General features: G+C 34.6%; 1 protein-coding gene and 1 long non-coding RNA gene across 4 annotated transcripts in view; one reads left to right on the top strand and one right to left on the bottom strand.

Annotated features, from left to right (window-relative positions):
* Positions 1-13,110, bottom strand: part of LOC107317606 (uncharacterized) — a 31,848-nt gene extending 18,738 nt beyond the window's left edge. The window contains exon 1 of the long non-coding RNA XR_014933054.1: positions 728-13,110. This is a non-coding gene — a long non-coding RNA (uncharacterized LOC107317606). The remainder of the gene's footprint in view (positions 1-727) is intronic.
* Positions 1-26,147, top strand: part of LOC107317605 (BEN domain-containing protein 5) — a 799,506-nt gene that overhangs the window by 61,253 nt on the left and 712,106 nt on the right. The gene's annotated exons all lie outside the window — the stretch shown is intronic.

The raw sequence follows: 26,147 nt of genomic DNA, 5'->3' as shown, positions 1-26,147 counted from the left end.
TTATGATGCAGATTAACAGAATGCATTAGACATTGCAGAGTACATTTTTCCCCAAATCTGGGTGATTTTATTTACCAACAATATGTTTCCAGTCAGTAATACTAGCTCCTCTTTCTGGGGTGTTTCTGTATGTTCTGTAGAGATATGTGCCTTGATTAATATTAAAATGAGCAAGGAAGTCTACATAAACAGCACAAAGTTGGGAAGTGTGCATATCTTTCTAGGATTCTCTTCACAGACATTAAAAATAGACATGAAATTTATATCTGCAAATATATTGATATACTAAATTTTGCAGATTACAGACTGGTTTTAATTTTGCAGACTTTTAAATAATAATGCTTTCATGCATAAACTTTTCAGTTTTTTCCCTCAGAAGGATGGAGAGAGTAGGAAGACTATAGGATGGCATTATAGAACCCAGAAGATTATTGTGATGAGATATACATTTATTTTCTTTTCATGAAATGAACTGATTTTTGAAGCTTGAATATCAGTCCCACATTAGAAAAGTAATCAACTAGGGAATATTTATTAAATAAATTTAAAAGAAACATAGCTGAAAGCTGGAATAACATCAAATTGCTTACTGCTCTTCAATTTACTCAATTAAAACACAGAGCCACATTCTGTTGAACAAATATTGTTGGCTTACTTCCTTTATTATTCTGGACATACTTCCCTAAATTTATTATCTTAACAAAAAAAAAATAAAAAATTCTCATACCCGTGACTGTGAGACATCAATGGCATCATTATGAGAGGCATCAGCAAGGCCTATTGTCTTCAATTCTGGTTACTGTTGTTGAAAAGGAGTTCAAAGATTAACCAGTGCAGAGAAAGGTTATTACAATTATAGATAAGTGCAGAGCTATCTTACAAGAAATGACCAGCCCTTCCTATACCTAATATCTGTTAATTGTGAAGAAATTGTTCCAGTTGCTGAATAAGTTGTTTTAGCTGTTAATTATCTCCATTAACAGAATGTTGTTCCTTACTTGTGTATTTGTCTAGTTGCAGTTTCTAACCATTGGGTATCATTATGTCTTTTTCTGTTGGAGAAAATTGCTATAACTGACTGGCATTTTCTACAGAACTTCAGCTGCAACACAGTCTGTTTTAATCAAAATTAAATTGTTTCAATCTCTTTTAATTCCTTTATCAACTCTTTTAGTTGTTTGAAGGAAGATGAACTTGCTGCTTGTAGTATACTTTCACAATTCCAAAGAAATTCCAATCTCTAAATAAGAAATGTGGATGTACATGTGCATTTCTGTCTTTGGAAAACAAGAATATGTTTGCTTGCATGCAGTTGGATGTCATTACTAACTCCTTAATCTTCTAACAGCCAGCATGCATAGCCCTTATAACATTAAAAAGAAAAAAAAAATATCTTGTGGCCTCAAAGTTTTGGACAATACTTATATGAGATGACCTTATATGAGGAAGGGAAAACACTTGTATTACCATTTACATGTTAAGTATGTTTATGGATATCTATATTTTGTTTCCCACCAAATGGCACTAAAGTTACCATGGCTTAGTGAATTGGGATTTTAGAACTGCAAGGCTATTCATTCCAAAGCAGCTTTTGTGAATTCTTTTATATGCCAGCTCATGTTGGTAAATCAGTAGATGATTCTTTAATTAGTAATGCCAGCAGGACTGCAGATGGAAACATTATTCTCTGAAGGTGCAAATGAAGTCAAGATTCTGATCTCTAGTGAACATTAAATCTTCTGGGATGCTTTTCATAGATAAGTGTTGACTAAATATATTCACTAGATTGCATTTTGGTCTTTGCTTCTTATCTTCTTATTTCCATCTTCCTGAGCATAGATAATGTCAGTTGTAGTTCATCTGCAAACTATACGTTCATAATGGTATATAAAGACAATTTTAATGTTAAGCTCAAAATATCAGCCGAACAGTCTTACAAAACAATTGAAGGTTCATTTTCTGAAGCTTCATTAGGTTTCTGTGTTTCACAGTATAGAGTTACATCCTAGAGCATTTTCCTATAGTCAGAAGACAGCTTTGAATGGAACAATAGAAGATGAAAAAAATTCAATCATTTCTTTGTAATTCTCAGTTTTTGTCTGAGTAAAGCTGATACTTATAAAATGCCAAGTTACAGTTTTGTTTGCTAAAACAGCTGGGAAAATAAGAAAAAAAATGTTATAAGGAATGCAATTTTCAACAAAAGCAGTATTCTCTTTCCACATTGTCATTTAACAGCGTAAGGTGGAATGATACAAAGATGGTGACAGATACCCAAAAGGTTATTTATGAGGGAAAAACTCACCAATATGGATGCCTTCACTAGGAAATGCTGAGGCAACCTCTACTAGGAAGCAATCTTCAAGAGATGCTGCCTTAGTGGTGGTCAGCCCTTAAATGAGGTCTAGAGAAGGTGGAGTCAAGCTCCACCAATCTGGGAGCACAGCTAAATTACTCTCACCTGTGCTCCCACAGCTGACCCAACACTTGCCTCAGGTGATTAATGAGAGGTTCAGTATGTGATTACCAATTTCCCATACAAACACACAGTATACTCAGGCTCATAAGTTTATAGGAGCTGAAAACTTCATCATTACCAATACATGTGTAGAACAAACAATGAAAGAGCAGAAAATTTACTCTTTGGTTTTATTTCATTGCTTTAACTTCCTTAGCAACAAATTCTCTTAAAATTCTGGTGTAGTCTCTGGGGATTACCACAGCACCTTTTCACTCAATAACAGAAAGTCTCCCATGTAAAAACAATCATTAGAATTTCCAGGGTTGTGTCACCAGCAGAGACTGGTCTCCAAGACTGGTGTATAACTATAATGTATGCTTAAAACAAGAGGAAGTGTGGATTAAATAATTTTGGATTGAAATACATGCTGTAAAAATTACCGGCAGGGCAAGAGCTATTTCTGTTTATTTATACATACCAGTCACAAAAATGTCACCTTTCTACAGGTGACATTAGGCAGCTTGGAGTATGTAATTAGTCTACATATTGCAGGAGGTTGACATAATCCTCAATTACAAACAGGCACATGTATGGAAGTAGAAATAGAGCCTTCTTTCATAACTTCACTAAATGTATTCTGCGCTGAAGCTGAAAAGACCTCCTTTAGTTAACAGAAATAGCAGGTTACATGTTCTATTCTTTTTAGGCCAGTGTCTGTTAGAAGTCATAAAGCCAATGCCAGGCTATCTAGAATCTGTAGGACAGGAAATTCCATAATCTGGGAGTTCAGGATCCTTTTTCTTCTTTCTTTCCTTCCCCCCCACCATCTCTTCCTTCTTTTCTTCCTTGTTGTCTGCCTTCCTGCTTCCTTCCTCCCTTGTTTTCTTTCTCTCTTTCTCTATTCCTCCAAATTAAGCATTTCTGATAGACCCTGGAAATGCATTTTCTCTTTAAATAATCCTCTTTACAGTTGAATCTGTTTCATTTTCATATTTCCTCCTCCAAGCACAACTGAGATCTTTTACCATTCAGACCTGGACCAACAACTGTGTCCTGCTCTATTTACCAGCTAAGTGAGACTCAAGGGTATTTGAATTCAATTTGGGATCATCTTTATTCCAACAACCATGTTGCTAAATTAATATCATTGCAGATTGCTATGATACTGAAGAAGAACACAGTACAGCTAATAAATGTTAGTTTTTTGTAGGTTTTTCTTTTTTTTCTTTTTTTTTTTTTTGGGGGGGGGGGGGGGGGGGGACAGGACACACGACACAAAGTAACTAGTGCATGGTTATAATTGATGTTCAAAGATAGTACTGACATACTGTAAATTCCAATGCGGTGTTTCATATTCTGCAAAATGCTCTTTCAACTGTTCTTTTTCAAAGTTGATTCCCCGTAAGAGAAGTTTTGTGGTTTTTTCTTTTTAATGATTCATTTAAGCCTGACACATCTTAGTGAATGCTGAAACACTGGGGACAATATTTTTCCCCATTTACGTTCTTACCAGACAACAGCTTCTCTCTTAAGAGGAATGATTCCCCACAGTAAACTGTAAAAGCAACGTGGTTCTTTTTGTTTAATAAAAGAGATAATATTAGAATGCTTTTTAAGTTTTTCTTCAGTTAAGACGTAGATGGCTTAACTTTACTCTTTGTATAAAACAACTCTGAAATGAAGCAATTGTTAAATTCAACAGAAGCTGAGGTATAAATTGAACAGCAAAGTCTGTGCAGTTTCAAACAAGAATATTTTTTAAGTTTTATGGATAGGGAAGAAACAGTTAACGCTATTTAATCTTGATTTATCCAGACTTTTGTCTCTTTTGTTATTAATATTATTAACAAAATGAGGAAGTAAGAGCTAGATGAAATTACATTATTAGTGACAGAGTATTGTTTTGAAAGCTATCTAGAGGGTGGTTTTTAATGGTTCACAGTCAAAACTGAAGAAAGTATTGAGTGGGACTCTGTGGTCTTCTTTTTCTCCTGTTAGCCTGCCTGAGAAAATTATGGGTTATCCATCATTATGTATTCTTAACATAGATTAAAGAAAAAGTTGCTTACAGTGGCAAAGACAGATCTGCTTCTTCTGTGTGTTAGAGGGATGCAGCAAACGACATCTGAAATCATTTGCTTAAGAACAATGCTTATTTTCTTGGTAAATCAAACTTTAATTCATGTTATATTCATGCTAGAAGGAAAACAGCAGAATCTTGATTTACATCTTGATTACCTCCTTTACCTTCTCATTACCTAGGGGAAATTAAGTAGTTTGCATTAAAATTGGCTTGCATATAGAACAATGTAAAATATTCACTATGAAATATGTACAAACTGCATAGTGCAGCCATTCTTGCATTCAAATTAGCAATTTCACACATTCCTGTTGACAAACGATAATCATAGGGATTTGTATGTAAACCTTAATTCACATATGGAAGCCTGATTTATGCAAGTAGCTGAATAAAACTACTTGCTTTTATGATATCAAATAAGTTTCAGAATTAAGATATTAATTAATAGTTTTGGGGTCAGGCCTGTGAAGTTGCAAATTGGGGCCCACACTTACTTTGACTGTGTCCAGCATCAGTGGAAGTCTCCCTGCATTGCAAATGAGGAGTATGTTTTACTGGATGCTTCACTGTATGAAGGCCTGAATATTCATCATCTTGGTTTCCTGAGACTTAATTTAGCAAAAGATTCCTTTGATATGTTCTAGAGTGGAAAATCATGAGGTGTGTTACAACTTGAGATGAAGCATGTCAATACCTTGAAAAAATGATGTTGGCCCACAACATTATTCTGTAGAGAGAAGTTGGAAATAAGGAAGTTCTCTGCCCATATTACATCTTCACTATATATCCAGGGATTATCTGTACTGTTAACTCAACTTCCCCTGTTAGAAAAGACAAAAATTCATCGTATATTTTAAAAATAAGATGTATTTGTGTAAAATACTGCATGAATTATTTATATTGTAATTAATATTTCTTACCTTTTATTACTATTTCTAATTCTTTTTTCCCCCAAACAAACATCTCCAGCTTAGAATACATCTAAATTCTGTATTATGTGTGAAATATATAGTAATATATAGTAATTTAATGAAAGTCAGCTGAAAAACTATTTGTATTTGTTGCATACAGGGTAAAAAAAACCTCAACTAGTCTGTAACATCTGTAGGGCTGTGAGCATCTGAATTAAGTCTGTTGGCAGAAAGATAAAGTTTGTGTACATGTATGTATATCTATTGATTTAAATGGGTCTTGCTGCCAAGGCATTACAAATGGGACTGTCAGTATAGCAGCAGAGTACATCAGCAGTATCAGGACAGGAGACTTCGACAAAATTCTTAATGGACAAATCTTATTTAAGTGCTAATACAACCCGTCCTTCTTTTACTCTTTAATAGAAAAAACTATAATTTTGAGGTAAACATGGAATTTTTAACTGTCACTAAAAATGAATCAAATTTGGGGAATACTCTGTCTTGAGTAAGCATGTTGCTATTCCATACAGTTTTCTTTAAAATGTATTTTGGGAGGAATCTTTGCCAAATGGATGTCTTCTACTTGTATTCAAGTCAATGAGAAATGTACTTGTCCAGATTATAATCTGTGCCTTTTCTCCTTTGCTGTTTCTTATCCTCATTTCATTCTCACTGCTTTCAGCACTCATCTCTCTTCTATCAGTCCTTCTAGCTTCATCCCAACTCCTGTTTCTCTTCTTTCTCTTCACTTTTAAATCTTAATAGTTGACTCTTCTTTTCCACTATTACCAGGTCATACAGCCTTTTGTGTTGCTTTCTATTTATAAGAAAAAGGGAAAAAGAAAAAAAGATTGAAACCAACTCCACTAGCCATATATATATGTATGTGTATTTTAAAACAGAAGTTGTGTTTTTTGCTATACAATAACAGTTTTCCTATGGATGATGCTGAGTACTCAGGGCTGTACTTGAACTATTTTTGTTAACAAGGTTTTGATCTTCAGATTTTTTCCTATAAAAATGGGATTTATTTTCACTTCACGAGATGGGAAGTGTTAAACTACACTTGTCCTTGATGCAGTTTGCTGCTTCTTCATGGTCCAAATTGCCCTTCATGCAGAGCTGAGCTTGTAAGATGTTCTCTAGATGCTGAGTAAATGCTTTTGCTGGCTGTCCCTGGCTAACTTACTCAGCCAGGCTGAGTCACCTTCAAAACATCAAGATTATGTGTACATGCACTGCAATAAATAACAACCTGCACTGAGGTAATGCAAATTGAATTTGTTGAAATATGGCCTATTATATTAAAATTTATGTTTCTATTATAATTTTTATTGTATGAAACAAATTTGTCCTGTATAAAATTACTGAAAAATAAGACCTGTATCTACATGCAGGAAAGCTTATCTTTTCTCATGAACTATTTAATAATAGAAGATATGTGCATGGCAAGAATCTAAGAGACTTCTTTTATTTTTTGCATCCTCTTAAAAAATTCATAGCTGGATTTTGTCATTCTTAAAACAGGTCAAATGACTTAGTCACAAAGTACTCATGTATGTACTCTGAATATATATGATTAGGGAGTTGGTTTCTTTTTGTACTTGAACCAGTTATTTTCTAAATAATGTCAATTGATCAGAAATAGACCTAAAACATACTTATTAAAGGAACTTCAAGACAAAACTCAGCTGCAGGTTTTTTTTTTAATACCAAATCTGTAGAAAATATAGAGATATGTTGAGAACACAGGGATTTTGTATTATGCAGTTCAGAAGCTGGCGTACCTCTAGCAGAAACTGAAGCAAGTAACTTAGTGAACTGTATAATTTTTCTGAATGAGAGAAATCAACAGTAAAGAAGAAAATCTGAAATCTGTTGGTAAATATGCAGCTACTACATTAGCCTCATTCCATGTTAATTCAGATTAACTCAATTCATATCGCTATCCATAAAAGCTGCCTCTGCTGTTCAAACTAATATCCCAGTATATCTCAATTAACCTTGTTTAAACTTTTTGTCCAAGTTGGAAAACAGAGTGAAGCTACATCATTTAACTATAAAAAAATGGAAATAAAAACCTAAGAACAAAATGAGAAGCTAAAAGCATTTTATTTTATTATTTAACTTTAAACCATAGACATTCCTAAGTCTGAGAGTACAGGCAGTATTTTTATTTGGTTTCTATATTTGAACTAGATTTACAAAAACTGCAAGAGTTTAAAAAATGTTGGTATAGCAGTAGGCCATACCTGGTTCTAGGTTCTGTTGCTTGCTTAGGGAAACATTACACCTAAAGAGTGTCTGTCTATTCCAGCAGACAAATGAGAGTCTTGATTCAGTCTATTCTGGTCAGCCTTCTGTGGATTATTTCACATTAAAAATCTGCTCTTGCTGGCCATGGCAAGGAATTATGATCTCAGCATTCATTGCTATAACTTTGACAATATTTTTCTATTTCTTTAAAATTCAAATTGAGTTTATTTTGTAAAACGTATCTTTCTGCTAGCATAGTTCATAAGAAATAGGGCAAAGTGTAACAATTGCCACTCATTTTTGGTCTTTTAGTTGTAGATCTTAACCATTGGGATTGGAAAGGGGTGCTAGCTCTTGGGAATTCAACTCTTATTTTCTATATTTTGTTAGTTCATCAGCTCAATACCAAGGCGTTATTTTTTACTAATTGCTCTTGGCTTGTTTTAAACCTTATTAGCTATATGTGGCATTTTTTTTTTTATTCCATGTAAAGGCTTTGTGCTTTTACTTTTTATAAGTTAATAAATCTTTGAGGTTCCAATAGTACATCTCATGAACACGTATTGCTGTGAATTTAAACTGTTTACTTTTCCTTTTTTGTGTGTCAAATGTAGCCCTAATACTGAGTTTTAAGTATGCTGTGCTCTCAGAATAAGTTATAAATCATATAGGATGGGTGATGTTTCTGAGACAGTGTTGCTATCAGTGCCTACACTCTTGAATCCCAAAATTTGTTTCAGGTTTTTTTTCTGGTGCAACCTGAATATGACGTTTTTTCTCCTTTACTCACTAATAGTAATGGTGGTGATCATGAATTGAAGGACCATATGCTGCTTTGAAAAAGCAGCAGGGGCCATAGAGGCCGTTTATAAATGATCTGAGTAAGAAATGAACAGAGCCCAATTAAGCTAGTTAGGAGGCCAAAGGTTTTGGGAAGCGAGGATGCTAAATTTTATTCCCTTCAAAAATATAGAATTAAAAGTTACTAAAAAATTTGTCTGTCTTTTTCCTAATAATTCCTTCATTGCATAAAGTATAGTTTAATTACTTTTTATTTATTTATTAAATGTGGAACAAGGAGTTCAACACTGGAAGTTGTTGAATGTCAGTGAAATTACCAGGGCAGAAGTAGTGCCCACTCACAATAGGTCTTTTGTCACTGAAGGAAGTCTGTGCATTAAAGAATGCACGCACAATTACCACATTAATCAGGACCGGTCAAAACAGGTGATCCAGTGAATGTCTTTGTGCCCACTGCCTTTTAATGCTATTCACCCATGTATCTATTATAACTATTCATTTAACACCCCAGGTGTGCTAAGTGCTTTGCAGATAACCTGAAGATGAAGCTTCCTTTCTTAAATAACTTAGATTCAGAATATCCAGAATACAGATTGGATGGTAATAAGTGCAGGAAAAATCTGAGTGATTCTTTTACCATACTTCTGTTAATTTCCTGATTCTTATTTAGTGTTTGAGAGCTATTTTGGGAATATGTTTTAGTCTTTTTCAGGTCTCTGGAAAGCATCCAATTAGTGAGAGAAGAGGAAATAGCCAACCAAGGGTTTCCAGATGTAAAAGGCAAAACGAAAATGTGCTACAGAAGGGAGCTAAGGGACAATTTGAATGCAAAAAGCAGGCAGATTAAGATACAAATGTTTTATTATAGTTACTGTTATATATAAATGCTAAAAAAAAGAAACCCAAAAAGTGAGTTTAGTATTCTATGTTATATTCTATGTATTCTATGCTCTTATATATAGGGAAAATTGACTGCTTAGTTTTAGCAGTCAAAAAATTAATCCATTATTTCACTATTTGCTTTTCTTTTCAAACATAATACTTTGCCTCCCTCTATACATACTATAAAACAACATGACAAGGGCTAGACTGCTGGTGCATGGGGACCATACAAACATTCAGTCTGAACAGTGCTGTCTCATTGTTTCCTTGTGCTTTCCCGTATGTCTGCCTGTTTGTGTTCCGTGCATAATGTTCCTTTGACAGAGACCATTTCTTATTTCTGTTTCCTGGCAGAACCCAGAAGAAGGGAGATGCTGATCAATGTCTTAATCTCCTAGACATTAGGGTAATATCAGCAATACACACAACAGTAACAAAATAATGTGAATAATATAGATTTCTGTTTTGCCTAGACAAACAGAACAGCATAACATAGAGTATAATAAGTGTACAGCATATTTAAGTACCTCAAAACACTTCAAGATTGTGATTCATTGTAATTGCATCATGATATTGCCATTATATTGCAATCATGTTATCATTTCTGTAATAAACATTTATCTTAGGAATGTTTGTCTGTACAGCATAATTAGCTCTAGAATAAAGCATGCTAAACATGAGGTGTGATTCATTAAAGGATGATACAATTGATTTTTAAATTCTAACAACTTCTTTTAACTGTTGCTTGTTAAAAGTGAAAATAAACAGTAAAGTTTTGTTAATTACAAAACTCTGATGTAAAACAAGTAGTGATTCAAAGCTTACATGTATTTAAATACTAGCACAATTAGTTATTCTTGAATTTTTCATTTTCTCTCTCTTTAAAATCTAATTAGTAGATCTGCTGCATTTATGGTGTGAGGTCTTAACTGAGAATGTTCTTTATGTATCAAAAATGAATTAATAGAACAATTTAATCTAGATCTTCATGGCAAAAATATGACCTTGAGATTCAACATAAAAGTAGTTTTGTTAAGTAGCCATAAAATAAAAAGTAATTCCATTCAGTTATTGAGATAACCATAAAAGTAGAAACTGAAAAATCTGTAGAAAATTTTGCTGAATTTTAAAAGCAAAGTATATTGTTGTAAACTAACCACTTAATAATTCCATTTGTTAAAACTCTTGCCTTCTGAGCTTTGTCTGCATAAGCTAGTGATCTAACTCTAACTTAATTAGCTCCGTTACTGGAAGAAATATAGTTGTATTAGCTCAATGTTTATATAACAGTAAGTTAGGTCATACCTATGTCTTCTGAGACTAAGGATGTCATCTACTTCTTGTAGGTATGACACATAACACCAAAACAAAAGGCAAACAAACCTTGGAATTGTCTAAAGTGTCATTTTTGAAACATAATCTCATAGTTTTTGAGGTCAATGTAATTAGCTGTAGATGGAACAACTTAATTTACACACCATTTTCCACCTCAGCTTTTGGGTTGCTGTTTCTGAGCAGCATGAAATTATGCTTACTAGTTTACCTGTGTAGATGCATATTTGGTTGCTGCTGAACCACCTGAATTTTGTGTCAGTTCGGTGGCATTTGTTAACTTAGATGTAGTTACTATTATGTGTTTTCCAACAATAAGAATCTTTTAAAGCTAAGGGGGGGAAAAAAGCCAGCATATGTATTACATTACAGCAGATGATGGTAAATATTTCAGCAGATATCTAAATTTTTTGAACATCTGTTTTCTGATTGATTTGATAGAAAAAAATATTAATGTTTATAATGAATACTTTTCCAGATCTCAGTGTGCAAAGCAAAAATAGTAGCTTTCATTTGTGAAAACATCTAAGGACAAAAAGGGGTGTACAGAAACAATAACGAAAAGATGGTAGTTGTAAATACCCAAAAGGTTATTTACAGGAAAAACTCACCAATATGGAAGCCTTCAGTCTGCTAGGAAGCACTGAGACAAGCTCTACCAACAAGCAACCTCCAAGAGATGCTGTCATAGTGGTGGTCAGCCCTTAAATGAGGTCTAGAGGAGGTGGAGTCAAGCTCCACCCCTTCCGGGAGCACAGCTAAATTACTCTCACCTGTGCTCCCACAGCTGACCCAACATTTGCCTCAGCTGATTAATCAGAGGTTCAGTCTGTGATTACCAATTTCCCATACTAAGGGGCTATGTGGAATGTAAGAGAATGACCTAGTTCCCCTCAGCTCCACAGAAGGCACCAAACAATGGCTAGCTTCTTGCAAAGATTTTTATCAGATATAACACCTATCAGCAATATAATTTTTCTACAGTGCTTTTTGTCACTGTTCTACATTCCTGCAGCTTTTTAAATTGCTAGTCAAAATTGAGTACTCTGCAGCTTTATAGGGAAAATAACTATCAGTTCTTTACTAGTTATCATAGGCTAGTTATATTAGAACATACGTCAGATCAGGAAGGGATCTATCCAAACAATTTCTAAGTCTATCCTGTATTCAATTTGAAACTTTCTGTAAGAATCAGATCATGTATTCTTCAAAGTGATAAATGATTGTTTACTATAGGTAAGAGCAGGCCTTATTTCCTAGACCTTTTTTGGAATTTAATGGCACATCAGCCTGCCAACTATTTTCTGTATTTGAAGTTTTGCAGTGTTATGTTCTCTAGTTAAATCACTAAAGTAGTTAAAGCCCAAACTACTAGTGACTATGAAGTCTCCAGCTTTCATTTTTATGTTTTTCAAAATATTCCTATGAATAATTCAAATTTCTCCCTTACCTTACAACTTTATGTGACAACTTATATTGTTTCAGCATGGTTTGTTATGGAAAGTAACTGCTACCATTTCTAACGCTTCAGAATTAATTAAAAAATTATTTTACTGTTAGTCAGAATTATCCCTTCATTGTGTTCTTCTGTTATCAAAACTGTCGGCCCTTATTTTAGCAGTTCCTCGTGTGCTTTGAAAATGGAGGGACAGATTTCCTGAGATCCATGTGAATTGCATTTCCCATATCCTTCTTGTCTCAGCTTAGTATCTGCTTTTATTGAAACAGAAGAATGTAAGGGAAAAGCATATGAGACCTCTGTATCTCATCAACAAAGTAATGTGAAGAAAAGTATCTGATTTAATAAGTTTGTAGTGAATAAGTAATAGTCAATAGCCAATATATATTTATCAAAATCTGCATAGAGAACCCGGGATTAGAATTATATCTTGGGTTCCCCAAAGTTCATACTAAAGGAAGATAAGTTAATGAAACTAATTTAAAGTATTTAGACTTTATATGAGACTGAAAAAAATGGGGATGTTTGTGAATATAATATTAATATAATCTCTGTAAAGCTGCAGTTATTACTACACGTGCTCTAGTAGTCACACTGGTGATGATCAAATAGATCTTGGCAGATGTGAAATAAAGTGTTATTGCTCCAGTTGATTTTTATTTTTTTTGCAAAGAAAATAGCATTATTGTCTTTGGAATTGGTCTCTTAATCTGAAGATATTTTCCTCTGAGGAGATGTGAGTTATGCATGGGAAGTGGTACTCAAAGCTTTGAATATAGACCTCCTATGATTTTTTTTCCTTTATGTATAGATATATATCAATATGTCTTAATAACTTCAGTAAAGAACAGCTTCCTACAGGAGAATGTAATTTTTGAGCTCTTAGGCTAATATTACTCAGCATGATTAGCACAAAAAAAAAAAAAATAAATGCTGATAAAGGTCACAATAACCACAAACTGGGAAAGTAATAAATAATGGAAAGGACAGATGTGCATGCCCACCTAGAAGGGGAACCTTTATCATAGAAAGAAAGACTGTGAACAAAACCAGGGTAAAATCAGGATAAATTACAGACTAAATATGAAAATAAAGTCAAAAAGGGTCTGGATAAATTGGAAATGGTCTAGAGAAAAGCCACAAGAATGAGGAAAACAGTGCTGTGGTAATGAGCTCTTGAGTTCAGTAAGTAAGAATTTAAACACAATCACTAAAAATTCATAGAAGCATAGAATGGTTTGTGTTGGAAGGCACCTTTAGGATAATCTGGTTACAAACTCCTTGCCATCAGCAGGGAAACTTCCCACTAGACAAATTCATCTCTACTATAAACTCTTGTTTTGCTTCCGGTAAAGTAAACAAAAATTCTTCTTTTAGGAGAATAGCACGCAATTACTACCAAGCATTATCAGGGTGAAGGCTTGAAGATTCTGAGAGGTTGTTCACCATGGCCAGACTACTTCATTTTAATCAGAAATGGTACCTTTCTGAGATAAAGTACATATATAAGTAGAAATCATAGGGAAATGCCTACAATTGAAATGTGTTGTCATATGATTAGAATGCAAATGAAGCTTGCAGAACTATGAGTTCTCAAATTTGAGAATATACTTATATTTAATCAATAAGAAGACATATTTTTTGTGTTAGGTTCCTTTTCCAGGTTTGTATGTATGTTTCTTTGAAGCAGAATGTAATAGCTCTTGACTAGGGGGTTTTGAACTAGCTAGACTGCATTAAAATTTTAGGTTGGCTAACATGATTTTCTCTCTTTTAACACTTCTCAAGCAGCCTCACTAGTGTGCATTGGAGATAACAATATCATTAATCACTGAACAATTAATTGTCATAAGATTTTGGCTGTGAATTTGCTTCTTACGTTAAAGAGAGAGCTGTGCCATTAATATCAAGAAAAAAAACTCAATAGGTAGTGTAATAGGCAGTTTCCTACTGTGCCATTGTGCTTAAGGGACACAGTGGGACACAGTTCTTCACGAACTGCTCCACCCTGAGTCCTTCCCACGGAATACAGTTCTTTAAGAACTGCTCCAGCATGGATCTTTTCCTCAGAGTATGGTGTGCTGTACCTGTTCTATGCAGGTACAGATTGCTTCAGTGTGAGTCCCCCAGGGGCCACAGATCCTTCCAGAAAACCTGCTCCAGTGTGTATTCTCTGTGTGCCACAACTTCCTCATGACACATCCATTCCCTGCATCCTGGAGTCCACCATGAGCTGCAGGTGAATATCTTCTCCACTGTGATCCATGGACTATATGGGAACATGTTTCTCTGTGTTCCCCTCTAGGGGCTGCAGGCTAATCTTTGCTCCAGCACCTGGAGCACTTCCTCACCTTCCTTCTTTACTGACCTTGGTGTCTACTGAGTTGATTCTCTAACATTTATCTCACTCCTCTCTCACAGGTCAAGTTTTCCAGGCTAGATCAGATGTTGATATTCTCTCTATACATCAAAAACTCCTAAGGCTCTCTGAGGGACCATTCATCCCATTTTTAAACAATTTCTAAGAGGGAATGATGGACTGCTCTATAGAAATACCAGTTTGTCTCAATTTCTCCAAATCCGTGCTTTTGATCACACCTATCAGCCTGACCCTTTGCTTGATCTATATCCAAGCCTTGCGAACTCTTTCTTTCATCTGTCACAGTTGTTATTTCTTCCCTACACATACTATTAAAACTCTTCCTCCACAGTACTTCCAATTGAATTGCTGTGGTTAAAATATATGGAAGACAAAGGATAAATATAAGGACCCATACTTACGTGTGTACACACCTTGCATGAATTTATATGACCAGGACTTACACTAAACCGAATCCTTGTAGTTTCACTGTTCTGTGGATATACGAGCTTCCCATCCCATATTCCCAAGGAGTGACCACATCAGACACATGTTTTGTCATCTGCTTTTTTTGTGTGTAATCATAGTGTGGAGTTAAACTTCTCTCTCCTAAGCCAACATCCTGTGGCCATATCTCAGTCAATAAGAACATGCTTTTATTTCTCTGCCTGGTGTCAGTCAGAACACCTTGGAAGGACTAAAATATCTCCTCAAATCCTCAGGTACAAATTTTGCAATGGTAAAAACTCCCCAAAGAATAAATGCCACGGAAAGGAAGTTAGTCATTTTGTTATTAAGTGCTACATGTAAAAGGACAGAAGACCGGCTTTCCAGAAGGGCTAACATTTTTTTGACAGATACAATTGGCTGGTTTTGTCTATGTCCTACCTTAATGGATGACACCTGTAAAAAAAGCAAATCTATTTTTAATGGGCTAGTATGCCTAAATGACCCAATTTCAGGAAGAGTGCACTTTCATGAATATTTATCTAATATGAAAACACTAAAGTAAACTAGAAACAACATTCTATAAATAAAAACAGCCCAAAGGGTCAAAGAGTGATAGACTGTATGATATGAAAGGTAATTTAGTATTGCCTTATGCGCTAGGTTAGCAAAACATATGCTAGTACCTAGCTGTTCCTCACAACAGCACTCAATAACTGTTTTCTTACCATTACACAGGCAGCAGGCAGTTTGTGTACCGAGGCACTGACAGCATAGACTAGGGAATGTCTGATGCAGATAACACATTTTAAACCTGTATTCTCATAGTTTGCAGTAACAACACCTTCCTTTCTTTCCCCACACTCCAGTTATCTTTTGTCCTTCTGTATAATTCTTGACATTCATTGTTTGTGTGGGCTGACATTCCAGTTTACAGCAGTACGCTTAGGCAGGAGATGCATTTGAGCGTGCATGTACAGATGACTGTAGTTAGCACCCAGATTCTTGCCAGTAAATTTAATTCCATCAGGATGTTCCTATTTAATATAGACTTTTTTTTTTTCTTTTTTTTTTTTTTCCCTATAGTGGAACAATAGCTATTGCTATGGGGTGTCCTGGGAGGTGAAATTAATACCATTAGACAGCATTTGGGGATGTGCACTTATTGATTGCATTTATAGACTATCTGGTAGATTGAAGGTAGTCCTCTTCAACTCTTATGAAAATCAAATGAAGTCATGTAGGCCTACCATGGGATATTTATGATTGCTTAGATTGGCTGTTTTTTGTCTGCAGTTTATTTCGTTTCTAAATATACCAGCAGGACCAAAGAGTGGGCCACTAAGTACTAATATTAATTAGAACTAGATGTGTAGTCTTATGTCTGTTCTGCTTACAAATGAGAGGAAGCAATCTAGATAATGAGAAGATCAGTATTAGAGCAGAACAAAGGCCTGTACTCATATATCCTTTCAAATAAACATACAGAATCATTGAAAATTCCTATTATTTTAATATTTTTTTTATTATAAAATCATATTGTAGTTTGCCAAGCAACATATCTGTACTGAATATCTTTGTTCAAATTATAAGCAATTAGATTTATATCAAAGTCATGCCTATAAAATTCTGTAATTTCTTACATTTGGCTTTTTTATGTGTAAGTGCCAAAATGCCTTATCCTAGACAGTGTTGCATTTGATGCTTGATCCATTAAATCATGTATTGTTGATCTTTAGATTTCTCTCTACTACTTTTCAATAGAGTAATATACCTACATTAATGGAACAATCATCATTTGAAACAAAGCAACATGTTTATATTACTTCTTTATTAATATTATTATTATTATTACTACTTAAGCAACATCAAATTGTCACTTTTTGAGATTAAAAAGATATTCAGTTTAAATAACAGCATATATAGGAAGTGTTTGAGAACTGCTTTCCTACACAGAGATGAACTGTGTGCAAACCATCTGGTTCCAAACAGACTGTAATTCCAGAACCCACTAAATTCTTGCAGGTTCTATTTAGCAGGCTGGCCTGGGAGCCTTCCCTTGCAGAAAGCCAGGCTATTGTCAATTAGGTTATCATTAAAAACTTGCTGTGTGAAAGCTAAAGCACTCAATGGTACCAGTAGGAGCACCGAGCCCTGGAGCCACTCACTCATAGAAGGATGCTGATTGGATTCATTTTCTCCATGTCATGTATCCGTTCCGAGCTTGAGTTATTTTAGTATCCACCTAAAGCAGCGTGCCTCTTGACTTACCTTAAGGATGGTGAATACTTTACACACTGTTGTTCCTTACATATTTAAAATTACATGAGGCGCAGGAAGATGAAAACATTTTAAGAGCTGAAGAAAATGCTTTATAGTGGGAGATTTAAATAGCTCAATCTGTTTATCTTATCAAAAGAAGATTGATAGGTAACATGATTACAGTGTGCAAGTACATTCACAGGAAGAAAATTCCAGGTATTAAAAAGCTTTTTAAAATTAAAGTACAGAAGCATGTTAGAAACTAATGCCTGAATCTTAAAACAGATAAGTCATCTTGGGAGTAAGGTGTAAATTCTGACTGATTGGCATTATTAACTACTGTAGCAAGGTCTTAAAATGGGATTCCTTGTCTTGTGACATCTTTGAAATGGGACTCAATATATGCTAGCAAAACCCAAACCATTGTACTAAATAAGAGGGTGAATGGCATCTTTATTGACCTGTGAGCTGCAGGAAGCTAGTTTAAACATCTTATGATGCTTCTGGCCGTACCCTTTAAGGAATCTATGAAATGCCAAAATTCTCTTCTGCTGGAGACATATTGGGCCCACATGCTGAGTTTGTAAAAACACTTATGCACATGCTGAACCTTAAAGTGTTCCAAGTCAAAACCAGAAAAGGGAATTTATTATTTGCCTGGGCTTTTAAATATTATTTTGTGTGACATTTTACAGCAAAGATTCTCGTGCTGAGGTTCAATAGTAGTGTACTCACCTCTTACAGCTGGTCAGTTGCAGAGGGTTTTGTCTTTCTGCTTTTGCCTAACGTATTTAAAACACAAAACAAAACAAAATGCTCTTTGACTCCACAGAAGTCAAAGGCGAGCATCTAACAAGCTGTGACAGGGCCAGGATTTCACCCTAATATTTAGCTAACACTTTGGATATACGCAGCTCCTGTACTTCTCAGAAAGCTTTTAAGATTTTATGAGTTGACAGATGGAAGGCCTTGGACTGTGCAGTTGTGAATGAAAGAAGTAGATTATGAAATTACCTTATTATTATACGTTATTATACTTTATTAACTTTACTAAATTGATTGCTATGAAAAAATATTATGAAATCTTATTTTGTAGTATATGATATTTTACTAATTGTTGTATTTTATTGTTATAAAGTTATGGTAGCACACTGAAAGGATGGACTGCAACAGAATAAACTAGGAGCATCCAATATGTCTCCAAATATATGACAAACATTTTTATTCTAAAGTCAATAAAATAAGTAAATGACTCTTTCTTATCTTACCAGCGCACAACTTTTTCCTAGACTGCTACCAGTTTTTCATTTTCAAAGCCCCTATTCTGCATCTTTTTTGTTGTGCATCCTCATCTCCGTTTTTATAACACTGTCTCAGAGTGATTCATTTGTGACAGTCACAGAAGCATGCACTCCAACACCCACACGCAGGTAAATCTGCTGCGGTGATATATTTTAATTACAGATTTAGTCAAAAGTAATTAAGGTTTTATGTCACAGGGATAGTGGAGAGTTTTAAAAATTCATGTGGTTTCAGTCTTTGTGAGTGCGCAGTTTGTGACACAATGGCTTGCAAAACAAGAACGACCCCTTAGTGCTGTTAGATTAATTAATAGAAAGAGAATAAACTTAATGGAGCTAGAAAAGTGCAAAAAATTGTGTTTTTTACACTGTATATCACACAGATGGAATGGTCGTCCTGGGATTGCGGCGGGGGACAGTAATTGCATTTTAATTACAGTGCTGATGGCTTCTGCTTCCTACCAGATGGAAGGCCCTTTTAAAATAGAGGCACAATAGCAAGCCTCTGCTTATTTTCTCTTCTGATGCTGGCTAACATAAAGTGACACAAGACAAAAGCTATTATGGCATGGTTTGATCAGAAAGACTTTATTCAGTGCTATAATACTTTCTAGTATGAAGAAAATCCATTCTCTGCCAGTATTAAAGAAGCACTTTTTCTGTCTAGAAACTAAAATGCAAATATGCAGGAATCTACCTAATGCTTTTATTAGTAACATTCACAGTTAATCACATTGTTGCCAGGTTGATAATTTAGAGAAGGAAAGACAGACAACTAAGGCTTTCTTTGTTTAGAATGCTGAGCAAAGATGGTTCTTGGGGTGGCACGGTATGGAGCAAGGTGTGGGTTAGAGTTAGCAGATGTGAACTTTACTGTATGACCTTTATTTTACAAATATTATTGGAAGTTAGCAAACATGAAAGTGCTGATTATTGAGAAACTGGTGTTGCAGAGAAGGGTCAGATTTGTAAATAGTGTGAAAATTGCATTCAAAGCTATTAAATTGCATTAAGAAGCATACCTTTGTAGACGCACATACAGTATTCATAAGTGAATAAATGAATTATATTTAATAATATTTCACCTCTTTGTCATAGTTTAAGTGCTTTATACATTAGTTTTCTTCAGTAAGATGTCCTTCCACTGTCATTGAACCTTCAAGATTAGAGTCTTTGTTATTTTTTATTTTGAAGATATGTAGATATATGCAGCAGTATTATTATTTAATAATCCATTAATTAATAAAAAATAGCACATTGTAGCTCAGAAATATTTGAATTTTAGAGCTAGGTTGCCAGCAATTCAGCTGGGCAGTTTCCAATTAACCCACTGGAGTCTTCTCCATATTATCAAGTATTTCTGCTCAGAAAAGAAATTCTAATCAGGCTGCCCAAAATGCATGCTGTGGGGCTGTTGAATATGGGGGAAGTGTTTTGGGAAGATTTGGTCCAACCAAAAGATTCTCCCCACTCCTTCTGTTGCTCTGTGGATTTCGAACACTGGCAGTAGTGAAACATCTCTAGTCTGATTATTTTTTATAAGAAATATATTTGCATAAGATAGCATTTTTTGCAGACAAATAATACACTTACCATTTTCTCACATACTACATAATGTCAAACATTTTACTATTATAAAAAGACACTTTAAGTAACAAAATGAATTACAGAGTAAGCAAAATATTCAGTTCTTTCCTCAGTTTGGTTTTCATCAAATTGTAACCAGTTAATTTATTGCAATCAGTTAAAGTGGGGCAGATAGCAACCTCTCTGGAAGAAGGTCTGAGAATTCCAAGTGATCAAAACTTCAGAAGTGCTTTAATAGAGGCAAGACCAGATTGATAACTGTAGGAAGGAAAAGTAAACCTTGAATAAGAGCTGTAAAATCTACTATTAGGAAGTGTGACTTCTGAAAAAAAAGAGAGTGACAGAGAAATAAAACCCAAATTTGAGTTATTGTAGCTGAAAGGCAAAAAAACACACCTGACCCCTCCTCCCCCCACAAAAAAAAAACCAAAACAAACAAACCCAAATAACAATGACAGCAAACAACAGATATTATTCTGAAATTTGTAACTGTAAATTTGTTGTGTTTAAGACATAAATATTACACTTTACCTTGGGCTATGGTGTTAACTCAGGTAGTATCTCCTGCTGTAGAGTTTACTTCAAGAAAGACAGTAGCAACTTGAATTTAGGGGGAAGCAGTTTAAAGATATAATGATCAATGATTCTTCTTATCTTCATGCTATGGGATTTTACTCACATGGAAAAATATTTAAATTGAATTGTAAAGGTTTTTTTCTAACTACAGGGATAACCAGGCATTCAAACAGACTAATGATTTTTTAGAGACTCTAAAGATACTCCCATAATCTAACCAGGGATGTGTTGTCATGAAGAAATTGCAGTTATCTGGATAAACACCTATAAAGAGTAGTTTTGGTCTATGTCGATCTATACTTTGTCACTGTTTATTATAATCTCTTACAGTCCCATGATTATGTGGTTCCTTGTAGCTCTTCACTGCTTACGGTTCTTGCTTTTTTGTTTTTCCTCTAGTTCCTCTAGTTAAATATAAAACAACAATAACAAAGCCAGACATTAGATAAGGTGGCAAAACAGTGCCTCGTATAAGATATGAAATTTCTGGTACTGAAAATCATATTTCTGTTGGGAGTTATGAAAGCGGTGTAAAATGTGAATTTCTTTTTTATAAGCAGCTTAAAGCATGACTGCAATCTTTTCTGGACATTCAATTCAGAGAAACACTGGTATATTGAATGAGTCAAGAGAAAAATGACAAAAATAATAATGAAATGGCAAATAATTACTTCATACTATGGACAAGGATTGAAGGTCATGATGCAGCATGATGCACTGAAAGGTATAAATAGCTAGACTGTCATCAGGGTTAGCACAACCCTTAGTTAAATGCTCCATTGGGTAAGGTATGACCAAATAATGTTTGGGAAAGGCACATCATGATGAGCTGTAAATATTTAAAAGCCAAAAATCTGGAAGGAAGAGAATTTGGATACAGTGTAGGAAACTACTGAAAACTAATGGAATAAAAGAAAACACTGTTCTTGTGCAATATCAGGAAGTTATATATTCAGTTATATCTGAGGATGAAAATATGACAGTTGGATGTTAGAATGGTTTTTCCAAGAGTGGTGATACATAAAAGCATAGAGGTGGTAGCATAAGGTTGGCAAAGAAGTCCACCTGTAACAATCGCTTGTGGCCTTCAGCAGATACTTATGTTAGAAAATAAAAAGAGTATATGAATAAGTAGAAGCTGCAATACTGATTATTGGAATGGGGTACCTGACCTAACTTTGTGTTCATGGTCAAAAATTACTCATTACTGCAGTATCTATTCATATTTCAGCTTTTCTTTGTACATTTGCTGCTATATCTTTGGAAATAGAAAAAAATTGCTAAATAGAAATGAAGTTTAGACTCATTTCTAAAGAATAAATATCAGTATCTGGTAGTGTGAGAGGGAATTTGGGTAGTCCCATAGAGGAATAACTCAGTGAAATGCATAGTGACTACATTGTTTCATCGTGATAGCAAGATTTATATCACTGTTCCCAGAGTGCTGAAATGGCCAAGAATTCCCCACTGTCAAGCTCTGTATTTAAAGACATTTTTACAGGTACATAATTTCTAGCGTTAAAGTCATAGAATTATCTCACACATTACACACAGGCTAGACTACAAAAATGGCTTTAGACTTGAAACAATATGAAGTTCTTCATGTGAATATTGCTACTAATTATCACAACACTTGGAAGTACTTTGTATGATCAGTGGTTTATGTGTTCAGCATGTATACTTTTATACTGACATGATTATTATAATCTGGCCTCCAAGATTTCAAAATAGAATGTCATAAGTTTCCTTTCATTCTAAGATATGGAGCAATTGCACAACTGTATTTAGATTACAAAAAGCTGTATTTGTATTGGCAGACACGATGGACATTCTTATTAAATATCAACTTTAATTGTTCATATTATGTTTCTAACAATAAATAAGTGAAGATTCATCTAAATACCATAGTAATAGGTGCTATAGAAATTAGTTAAACGAAACAAACATTTGACATGTGTATGTCCATATTTAGGCAAACTGATGATTTCTGGCACTGTTATAAATTTCTACATTGTAGAGAAATTATGCCAGCAAGGAACAGAAGGAATATTGACTTTTTACTAGAATGACATTTCTATCAAATTAATTATAAACTCAGGAAATATTAATCTAACTGAAATAATGCTGGAAAAAGAAAAATATGTGCATGTGTTTTTTGTTTTTTGTTGGGTTTTTTTTTGTTTGTTTTTGTTTTTGTTTTTTCCTGGCACTTTAATAGTTAACAGAAAAAGAAAGGACCTGAAATTCAGTAAGAATCATAGTAGGTAGTTGTGGAGATTATAGTAATTCATATAAATATTATGGAAAAGTGCTAAAAATATCTGTTTACCTTATTAAAACTCCATCTGACAACTGTGGAAGTAATTTATTTGTTACTACAAATAAAGATGATTAGATAATTAAATAATAAATAAATAAATATATAATATTTATTGGTTCTATGTCAAGACACGTGCCAATCAGCAGTTTGTTACATGTAAGGAATTTTTATGACACAACAGGAAAGGTAATAACCAAATTAAAGCAGGATTCACCTCCCTGTTGCTTTTTTATTTCACAGATTCCAGAAAGAGTATCCTAAAATAGATTACAGTGATTAAATTTAAAAATTGATATGCTCTTAATGAAGAAAGGAGACTATTTGTGAGGTTAGTAGAAGCCTCAAGCACATGCCTCGGGCAGATGTTGAGATGGACTGTACGAAAATCAGGGTAAAAGGCAGAACCTGAGAAAAAGCTGTGCTGTCTGAGAGCTGTTGAGTTAGGAGGTGTTCCGAATGTCTTAGGCAAAGTATTTCAATGTAGAACTGTTTATATACACACTTCCATTAAAGCACAGTATACAAACCCAGACTTGGAATAATACTAGTTTTTTTCACCCGAAAAAACCCAAACCAAACCAACCAACCAATCAACCAAACAATAACAACAACAACAACAAAAACCAACGCTGAAAAATGATGATGGCATCATTTTTTGGCAGGTGATGGCATGCATCTTGCTTGCATCTGTAGTGAATTTGAGTACGATCTGTAAACACTGAATTCTCTTTGACGTTGAAGCCATTTTCTTTTTAGGTGCATGAGTGGAAGTTGATGAACCTGGGAAATGTAGCACTGAGTGCTCTTGACCCCAAATAGCTTCCATCAGTATTCATGGCATCTTCCATTATAAAGATAAACATACTCTTAACACGCCACAAAGAGAAGCTACAATGGCCGTTATCACCTCATTTTGTACTGATTGTCAAAAACAAGCTGCACTTAGGCTGGGCAAAAGTGTGCTTAGTAAGTGGTTGATTCTTGAATCAGGTTGTTTGCCTGGGGCTGTACCAGACTTCCCTCTTTTGTTAACTTTTTTTGTTGTCTTTTGAATAATATGGGATGACAATTCCTCATTTTAATTATAATTTATTTTTATTTTTGCCTAATACAAGGCTTGGCTTACTGAAGAGTTATTGCTGGAAAGAACGGAACCTTTCTTTACACCATGAAAAAACATGAAACTCCTTAGTGGTCATCAGTACATATTCCTTGCTACATCAGCCAGGTGTATGTTAGACTATTAATTTGTGAGAGGTTTGCTCTGTGCACTGCAGCACTCAGCTGCAGGCCCAGCATTACTCTTAGTTCATCTTTCGAAACACTCTCAAGAAAGAGATGACTGTCAAGATGGAAACTTCTGAAGCACAGTGCCCAAAGGTCACCGCAATAGGGCCTTCAAACCTGGATTTCTCTCATGTCAGGCCACCTTTGAGCTTTTGAAAGGGCAGTTTTCATTTTAAGCATCCATTGAATTTGTTAAGCATTAATGGTTCGTACTTTCCTGGACAAATGATCCAAAACCAGGTTGAAGTATCACGTCCTACTGTCTGAGCAGTACTAATGTTCTGAGTTTTGCTCATGGTTGCTTTGGGCCTTAGAAACTGGTTGACTCTTTCTTAAATATCAGGATGGGCTTTCCAAGCTGTAACTCTGTTAGATTCAGGGGAGGTTGAGGTATCTAGAACTTGATTGAATTCTCTGCAGGTCCTGATACTGACCATGTGAAAAAAATTGCACCATAAGGGAAAACAGCATGTAGCTTGATTTTTGTTAGGTTTGCAACAAGTAAAATAATTGGTGATGCTTGAATCTCTGCAACTTTCTCTTGAGAGACTGGTTGTATTCACAAGGAAAAAATCCGTTTCCTGCTTGTCAACAGTAGGTGGGTAGAAGCCATTCTTTGGGGATGGTTATTAACTACAAAATAAAATGAAGCCATTGTTGCCATATCCCACAGTTGGATTTTGGAAGCAGAACATTTTGCTCCAGTGGCATGCTATGGTGAGGTTTGTACACACCACGAGTCTTGCCTTTAATCTTGGCTTTCTAGAGATACAGATAAACTTGCTTATTTATTCCCATTCAGGAGCTGTTATTCCTATTATATGTGTAATTTTTATTATTGTATCATCAAGTATATCATGGCTGCATGTTGCTTATTTTTATTAACTTTGTCACATAATAAAGATAGTGTGAGAATTACACAGAAATGTATCACTTCTCCAGAAATGCTTATTTAGGTAAGCATTTGCATATTCTCCATATGTTGGTTAGTCAGTGAAGTAGACAACCCTTATCTAAAGGATACCCACATAAATAACACTATTAATATATAAAGGGCATTTATCAGAGAATAGCTAAATAAACCCCAGCGTAATAAGAAAACAATAAACATTTTTGAATCAGTTACTAAAAGCAGTGGTTATGTTTGACAGAATACTGAACCCAGACACAGGAGATCATATTCACTGTGTAGGGCAAATCTGCCTATCTGCTTGCCTCGTGCTCCATATCTATATAGTGGGGAGAATGTTGTTATTGACTTCCTTTGTATAACAATTTTCAGATTTAATGCTGAATAATGCCACATATAAGATATGTATTATTTATAGAATACTGAACATGGAAATACAACATCAAAGGTATGCTTTTTGTCTAGAAATTACCCAGTGTTGATTTGCAAGTTTTCTGGAGGTTGTGTTACAGCCATTTATAAAATATGAATACAATTTAGACCATTTAAACTGGGGAATCGCTGTAACTGAAACCACGTAGTGGTGATGTCCATGACAGGACACATAGGAAAGACTGCAGCTCTGTACCAGTGCTTTGAGTAATTTCCTATTTATTCTTCAACCTGCAACAAGAATTATTCCATTAGATAAATCACGTTTAACCTTTATATAGGATCCACAGTTTTTAAGTATTTGGTATAATTTAATCTGATTTATCTATGATGAAGAATTACAGTGTGCATGTCAATATTGCAACTGCAATAGTTTTATTACTCAGCTGAGAAATAAAGTAGTCTGTGTCCAGGCTAAACAACTTCAGAACACGCCCATCTTTTTCCTTTGCCATTTATTATTGGTACTCTGATTCCTCAT

The sequence above is a fragment of the Coturnix japonica genome, chromosome 11, assembly GCF_054131305.1.
Source record: "Coturnix japonica strain WE chromosome 11, WE-NBRP24, whole genome shotgun sequence".
In the NCBI taxonomy this organism is placed as follows: Eukaryota; Metazoa; Chordata; class Aves; order Galliformes; family Phasianidae; genus Coturnix; species Coturnix japonica.
This window is presented reverse-complemented; position numbering and strand designations above follow the sequence as displayed.